The following is an 8281-nucleotide window of genomic DNA, read 5'->3' as shown; positions in this document are numbered from 1 at the left end:
CCGCGCCCGCCCGGGGCGAGCGGCACGGGCCGAGGGCATTGCTGCTCTAAGCTCTGGCTTCCCCGGGGACGGGACCTTGTGAGTGGCCGTGCCTGGCTGGACATTCTCCGAGACATTACATCTGCTTGGAGACTTGTTATTTCTTTTGCAGTTCCGTGTAGGAAATTGAGTCTACTTCTGTTTAAATACTGGGGTAATAGAGCCTGCTATTTAGTGGAAGATTTATGTAAATGGTTCTTTGTTTCACATGATTGGGCCTCGGAGAGTGCAAGTTACATCGATAATGTAATTATGCCACTACTGCCATTTCAAAGCAACACACAGTGGAGAAGCCTCCAATTCTGGTGTAGAACAGGCCTTGGAAACCTTGTGCTTTTTTGATCAACTTGTATTCTGCAACAAGGAAAAATAATAGAGCTAGGTTACTGAACAGTTTTTTCTGGAGTTGTCAGCCTTTTTAGCTTAGAACCCAAGATTCCTTTTACATCAGGATTTTGTTATATCAGAGTTTTGGAGCACCTGTGATTGCACATCATAATTGCACTATGCAACTGTGTTAGCCTTAAAATGCAATTTCTCTGCCTTTCCTAAAACTTAATGTTCTCTTTCATAGCAGGCTGGTGGCAGTATTTCTTTAGCCTGGCACTTGTATTAGTATGTATGTCACAGTAATGTTTTAGTATTATTTGAGATCAGTAAATTGTCTTGTGCTTTACAATACGGAGTTTGTTATCCAGGTGAATGTTAATTGCCTTTTGCAATAGGGAGTAAGGTCCCTGTAGCCTTCTGTGCCTCATTCCTGGCCAGAGTTTTGTAATCTCGCAACCAGACTGTTCATCCTCAGAAGCCCTGTTTTGTGCATGCATTTCTTACACAGGATGGTGCTCTACAGCAGCCTATGCAATGTCTAGGATGTATTAACAGTTGTGGCACCACGTGCTGTAGGACTTTGGGGGCATACAACCCACTTTCTTCCTACTACGGGAACTGCAATCAAATACCCATTTGGGATGAAATAGCAACACACAGACATTATATTTTTAGTCCTCAATGCTTTAATCCCCAGAGTTTTAGCCCCTAAATTCTCTGTCATGCACTTAGAGATGTCTCCTGGCTTTCAGCTCGGGTTTAATGGTGGTTTTTGAAGCCAGACTTGCGCTGTTTGTGAGTGAGCGAGGGTGCCCAGAGCAGAATGCCGCACGTCAGTGCTGCTGTTCTCTGCAGGTGCAGGAAACGGCTCTTCCCGAGCACACTCCTGCTCTGTGCTCATGGAGATACTTCATGTTATCCACATGATGTGTTTGTTTCAGTTCAGAAACCAAACCCAATGAAGTTTCACTTCCCGGATCCCACCAAACGCAGCTGTTCGAGAAGGTGCTCCATGATCCCAGAGAAGTCTTTCCCCTGGGCTGCCTGCCAGCTGGCTGCTCCTCTGGGAGCGTTCTGTTCTTGATCTGGGTCATTAAATATTAAAAGGCAAAGTGATTCTAAAAGCCAGCCGTTTTTTAGAAGTACTAAATAACTGTAATTTGTTTCCTAATAGATAGTTTTGTCCTTGTCACTGAGTCCAACTCAATAGAAAAAACGTGTGTGATGAGACAGGACTGCTCTGTAAATCTCGTGCACAGTGTGTTCGCCTGCAGAGCGAGCCTGGGAATAGCAGCTGGGGTGGGGACAGCATTAAACTAAAGCTGAGCCTGTGTGTTGGGCTGGTCACTCGGTTCCCTGAGAGAACTGGTTCGGAGCTGGGAGAACCCAGCCTGGGGAGTGCTGGGCACTGGGCAGCAGAACCCTGTGCCTGCTCAGGGCTGCTGCTGCAGGCCCAGACCCTCAAAAATGGCTTTCTGTTGCCTTTTGAATGCTTGGAGTGAGAGGGGTTTGAATAAGATTTCTTGGGCCCTTGAATGCATTTGGAGCAGCAGCTGTAGGTGTCCTGTAGCTCTCCTCTGGCTCGTTCACACGCGAGGTCGGGTTCTTTGGCCAGAGCACAAATAATTGCTGGAAATTAATTTTCTGTGCTGCTCTGCAGCCAGAGCAGGCTGCCCGCTGTGCTGCACAGCAGGTGAGGCAGAGCCTCCGCTTTGCTCTCGTGTCTACCAGCAGATGCTTGGACAGAAGTTTAAAAATTATCAGCTCCCTCCTGCTTGCCAGCCCTTGGCATGGAGCATGCTCCTTCCCAAACCATTTCCTTTCCTCTGTGGGTGCCTGCTGTGCCCCAGAGGCATGAGCTGCCACAGGGCTTTGCCTGGAGGTCATGCACTTGTGCAGAGCGGAACTCAGAAATGTCTGGATGCACATTTACAGCAGGATCAGAGTGGAATTTCTCATTCCTGTAGCTTTGAAATGAGCAGGTATGTGATACATGTGACTGTCTTTAAGAAAAAGATTTATTTCCAGCTGATGTCAACCCCATTAATTCCTACTTTGTTCTGGTGTCTCTTGTAATTCGTCATTGCTTTTGCCTGGTGCTATTCCCTGGGAAGCGTGGCAGGGTTGTCCAGCAAGGTCCACATGACTTCAGAAATCTCTGAGGGTGTTTAAGAAAAAAACCCAACAACTTCAGATAAAATTAAATCCCTTGTGGCTCAGGCATTATTGAAAGCCGACACTGGGATGCTGGACACGTTCCTCTGGCTTTTTAAACTGTTTGGTTTCAAAAGCTTGCTGGAGCCCTCTGTTCTTACTGGGGCTTCCAGAGCTGCATTGCTGTTGGTGTAGAGACTTTAAATACTGCAGCTGGTCACTCACTCATGCTCTATTTTCAAGGCTTTTTATTTTGGGAAGGTCAGTGTCCTGGTGTGCAGCTCCCGCAGCTTGTGCTGGGCCGTTGTCCACGCTGGGTGTCAGCCCCGCGCTCAGGGGCTGTGGGAGGGCAGAGGCTGCTGAGTGTGAGTGCAGCCCAGCAGGTTCCCTCACACTGCCCCTAACACTTGCTGGGGCCCAGCTGTCTCCAGAGGTGCTCTGGGCACCGGGGCCGCTCACCTGCCCTGCCCAGGTCGGCTCAGGGATAGCCAGGGGTGCACAGCACACCCCTGTCACCTCCACAAGAGTCCCTGGAGGTAACTGGATCGAGCACTTGCTGGCTGGAAAAACAGGCGTGAAATTTCAGCACATAGCAATGTACAGTGACATTCACGTGTGAATAGATGAAGGAGTGATGCAAAGGGTGTAGGTAGCATCAGCAACACACGCCTGTATGATTGCACTGGAGAGAAACAAGGAAACACACAATGAGGAGCCCCCAGTTTGTGGTCCTGATTCCCCAGTTCATGGGAAAATTGTACACTGTGCCCTTAAAGAGAGAACGACATTGAGAGAAGGATGTAACCTGAGCATAGCACAGAAACTTGTCCTTCTCCCCTACTTCTTGCTGCTGGGCAGGTTCCAAGGGCAGCCTCCGGGAACTCTTCAGGGCACTAAAAGCGTGAAGAGAAGGAGACAGCTCTGCTCCTCAGTTGGCCCCGTGTGTGTTATCACAGGTGGTTTGCTCGTGTGACCCTGGGAGCTGCAGAGTCCGGATACACCCCATGGGATGCTCCTGATGGGAATGCTCTGTCAGGTTATAACCGTGCTGGCTTCAGCCCAGCTGCTTTGTAGACCAATATGCTGAAAAAGGCCAAACCACTAACCCAGTCCCTGCAAGGACCAGTGGCTTAGGCACTGAGCAGACCCTCATCCGTGGATGAGTTTATCCAGTTTAGGATTGACAGTTACATCCTTTGTTATTTTCAGCTAAAGAACTGCAAGTCAGGGAGTGGAGACTGCGACCTTCCTGGTGTCCCTGATGGAACTGGGGCAATTGAAGTGACACTTGCTTACTTCCAAACAGTCACCTTAACCACAGCATAGTTCTTCCTCTTAGTGGCAGGTGTTATTTTGTCCTAAATAAATGTGGATGTGGTGCTGCCAAGTGCTCCATATTCTTGCAAAGCGAATTCTTGATTTCTTCTGCTTCCAAGCAGGGAATATATATGTCTGGAAATATCTAGTAGCAAATAGACATTACCATAAATAAATTATAAGCCGTGGACAAGGCATGATGAGGCATATCTGTGTATCTGGAGGCCGGGAAGCACCAGTGTTACTGTCTTGTCTGAGCTCCTGCCACTGTTCCAGTGTTCTCCAGCGCTGCTGTGGGGATGCAGCTTGGGAGAGCTCTGGGGCTCCTGGCCTTCACTGCTGCAATATCAAACCAGAGTGTCCTGTCAGCTGCTCCCCTCTGCTTGCATGTGTCTGTGTTTGGGTTAGGGACAATTCCTGGAGTAATGCACCTGTGTTTGCCCTAAACACGTGTGCTGTGTTGGGTACGAGCTCACTTGGGCAGGTCCGTGGTGCCAGGGAGGGATCTGGGAAGAGCTGTCCGTGCCAAACCAAAGGGAAAGTCAGTGGCCAAACTCTGCTGTAACTGCCTGGATTTGTGCTGAAGTTGTGGACTGGCAAATTTCTGTGTGTCTGGGCAGGTAATACCTGTCTTTCTGCAGTGGAGAATCGTGTGCAGCTTGAATTCTTGGCATCATTTTCTGTCCCTTGGTGTTTTGGTTTGACTGCTTTCCCCCTCCTTTCTGGGAAGCTTTCTTCACTTCTTCATTTTGTATCCCTCCGTTGCCATCAGATTTCCATGACTGCCCAGCACTTCCCTCATTGCCCGTGGCCCGAGGGAGCTGCAGTCTACAGCATGGTGGGTGCAGGATGAGATGTGTCCCTGATGGGGAGAGGTGCACATGGTTCAGGAGCAGGACTTGTGAGCTGGAGCTGGGAATTAAAGTGCTCTCCCACACAAAAGCTCCCTCTTTTGAAGAGCTTTGCACTGGATGTAACTTTTAATTTGGTGTTGAAAGGCAGGCAGGCTTTGGAAACTCTCCCTGACACTATCTGAACAAGGATATTGCTAGACTTTTTATACAAAAGACACTTTAATTAAACTCCCATCATGAAAACAATTAGACCAAATTTGCAGTACTTAACTAGTCAATAATTTAGTAGTTGGAGCTCATTAATAGACTTCTCCCGGTGCCTGTGTTGTAGCGCTGGGGCACTGCCAGCTGCTTGCCATGGGGATCAATGTGGGGTCAATACCTTCCCTGAGCCTCCCTCTTCTGTCCCCTGCACTGGTGGCACTGAAGACTGAATAAATAAATAAGCACCTGGCAGAGCAGCTGGGTGCAGGGGTGGGTGTTTTGTGCTGCTGTCCCTCCTGCAGCCCGGTGCAGTCCCTGTGTTTGTGTTCTCAGCCCTGGCACAGACAGGAATGATGCAGAGCTGTGGCCACCGAGGGCACTGGTGCTGCTGGGTTCCTGTGTGCCAGGGGACAGGAGCGGGGTCCTGTCCTCGCTGTCCCCACGGCCTCTCTCTGGCTGGGGTGGGACAGTGTCCTGAGGGATCTGAATTGCTGGGTGTGTTTCATGGGGGTCGTTGGCTCTCGTGGTGCTGGAGACGGCTCTGGGGGTGTCCCCTGTCAGCCGTGTCCCCTCTGGGAACAGACCCTGTCCCGCTGGACCTCTGGCAGTGCTGGCCCTGGGAGGGGACATTAGAGCCCCTCATTGCGCTGGTGTTCCTTATGTTTGCCTTTGGGATTGTCATGCAAAATATGTAAAGAGATGAATCCCCTTCTCAGGGATCGAACACCAACTTTCTTATGTAGAGTTTACTCAATATTTACTAAGTAGACAGAAAAGGAAAGGGTGTTCTGCTCTGTCCCTGTTTCTTAGGCCAGACTTCTCAGAGACAGGCAGCTGTGTGTTGGAAACTCACACAGTCAGTTTTGGAAACAAGGTGTGAGGAAGGTAAGTAATTTATTACTAGATTTTCTTCCCTGAATTAGATTCTATTTTTTTCAAATCACTGGATTATCTGTGCTCAAAATTAAATTGATGTTTTGAGTCCTGATTCTTTACATCTTTTAATTGTTGAAAAAAAATGTTTGACCCTTTCTTTTGTCTACAGAGAATAAGCAGAACAGAAATGGATTTACTTTTATTATGGTAATCATTTTGTTTCAAATACATTTTAGAACAGTATATAGAGCATGTATAACTGTATCAGTTTCTGTAATTCATTCTCATTCCTGATTTCCCCCAGGCACTGAGGCAGTTCTTCTTCCTAATGCCTCGTTGTACCAGCTAACACTGTAATAACAATTTGTGGTTCTATAGCACCTTTACTCTGAAATAGTCAAAACTGGGCCCTGGGAATTTATATCATGTCATGCATCTTTCTCCAGCAGTTAGATGGTTTTTGCAGCCGGATGTATTTACAGCAGCCCCAGTCACTTCTCCTCCAGCAGTTCTGGCACTTCAGTAGTTCTGTCTCAGTCAGAGTCATGAAGAAGGATACAAGCTCTCCGTGGAGCATCCCGGGGGAACCAGTATTCCAAGGCCTTTCATTTCAGGGAGCCATGTTCTGCTGACAAACCGGATCTAACAGCCACATCTCCTGCAGTGTTCCCTGTGAAACGGGGTTCAGTGGAAGTCTTGCTCTCTGGAAGCTTGTGCTTTGAAGAGATTTGGGGGCTCAGGTCATGCTGTGCAGACTGTTTAAGATTTACACCTCCTGGAAAAGGAGCAGGAGAAGAAGGAAGGGATATTTAATGAAACATTTTTAATGAGAAACTAAGAGTGGTCTTTTGTCCCTTTATTTTGTTTTTCTTTCCACCCTGCTTCCAGTTTGTCTCTTGTTTCAGATGAATGAAAGCACCTGTATGTGCCTGAAAATATGGCCTGTTTGTGGCTGAGCTCGTGAATCTTATGTACTGTGAGACTTTAATGAACCTGGATGTACCATCATTTATCATTTTTTAGTTATCTAACGGAGACGTGTGTTTTTCAGATGAACTGAGATGTCCACGGTTCAGGTCATGCCTGGTGCCACTCTAGCTGTGCATGGGGACCAAGTGGTTAATTCTGTTGAAGTTTGGTTTGATTTGGTTTTGTTTTTAAGTGGCTGTAGCAACGTCCTGTCTGTTTTCCCACTGAGTGGGCAGGTGTAGGATCCCAGAGCCTGGCAGCACCCGTGGTCCCTGTGGACATTCCCATGGTCACTGCAGAAATTCCTGCAGTCCTTTGGACATTTCCACAGTCCTGTGGATATTCCTGCGGTCCTTTGGACACTCCCTTGGCCCTGTGGACACTCCTCTCTGCTGGTGCAGGGCCTGATGGCCCCAACCTCTCATTGGTGCTTCTGCAGCTGATGTTGGAGTCTGTGCCCTGAGCTGCTGATGGAAATGTGCTTCATTTCCACAGCTGGTTGTTCATTTGCTTGGTTCTTGTAGCCCCGAGATCTGCGTGTTGTGGCTTCAAAAGGGAAGCAGGAGCAGTGGCAGCTGTGTTGTGTGAGCCACGGATCAGATGTGGGTGAAACCCACTCATGGTGTCTACAGGGCTGCAGAGATCCCTCAGCAATTTTGGCTGTGTCCGCAGGTCTGTGGAAGAGGGAAATACAAGCACACCAGGCCTGGTGAGATGTGTGGTCTCTCGCCTCCATAGCACCCCTCTCCCTCAGGCAGCAGCTGGATCTGGGCATCACATTCCTCCCAAGCTGTTCCACAGGGGTCCTTCCCTGGCTCGGCCATAGTTTGAGGCACATGTTACCCAAATGCAATCAGTGGCAGCACGGTGATGATATTTAAAGTTTTGGAATATACGTTGCAAGAACAGCAGTGATTGATAAATGTTCCCTGGCTTCCGTTCACTCCTTATCTTCCACCCTTGACCTGCCTCCCTCCTGCTGGCCTGACCAACAGGCACTGCTTTTCTTGCACCTGCTGTAACTGGCTGGAATGTGTGAAGATGCTGCTTGCAGAGCCGAGCCCGGGTTCCTGCTTTATCTCCTTGATCCTGACAGCACTACACTGCTGCATCCATCTGTTCGGAGAGCTCGGAGGAGATAAGGGAGTCAGGGCTCAGTGGGAAGCAGCAGTGTGAGGGCACAGGAAATGGAGTAGGGGATGAGCTGCATGACAAGCAGGAGAAAATACTGTATGAATATTAAATTTTGTGAATGGCTATGATAAAGTTCATGTATTTACACAGTCCAGATTAAATATCTGTATTTTATAGAAAGAGAGGGGAGAGTTATGCTTCGTAAAACTCTTCAAGGACACCAAAGGCACTGATTTTTTAATCATTATTTTTGTAACTGAGGCATGAGCCCATTCTCCGGGTAGGGTGAGGGTTTTTAAATGCCTAATGAATACCAATGCCATTTCACAACTCCTCATATTTGTCACATTTCTCTTACTTTATTCCAACTCTGATTAAAAATATATTAGAAAAAGTTCTCCTGC

Source organism: Corvus brachyrhynchos, unplaced genomic scaffold, assembly GCF_000691975.1.
Source record: "Corvus brachyrhynchos isolate BGI_N302 unplaced genomic scaffold, ASM69197v1 scaffold21, whole genome shotgun sequence".
NCBI classification, from domain to species: Eukaryota; Metazoa; Chordata; class Aves; order Passeriformes; family Corvidae; genus Corvus; species Corvus brachyrhynchos.
This window is presented reverse-complemented; position numbering follows the sequence as displayed.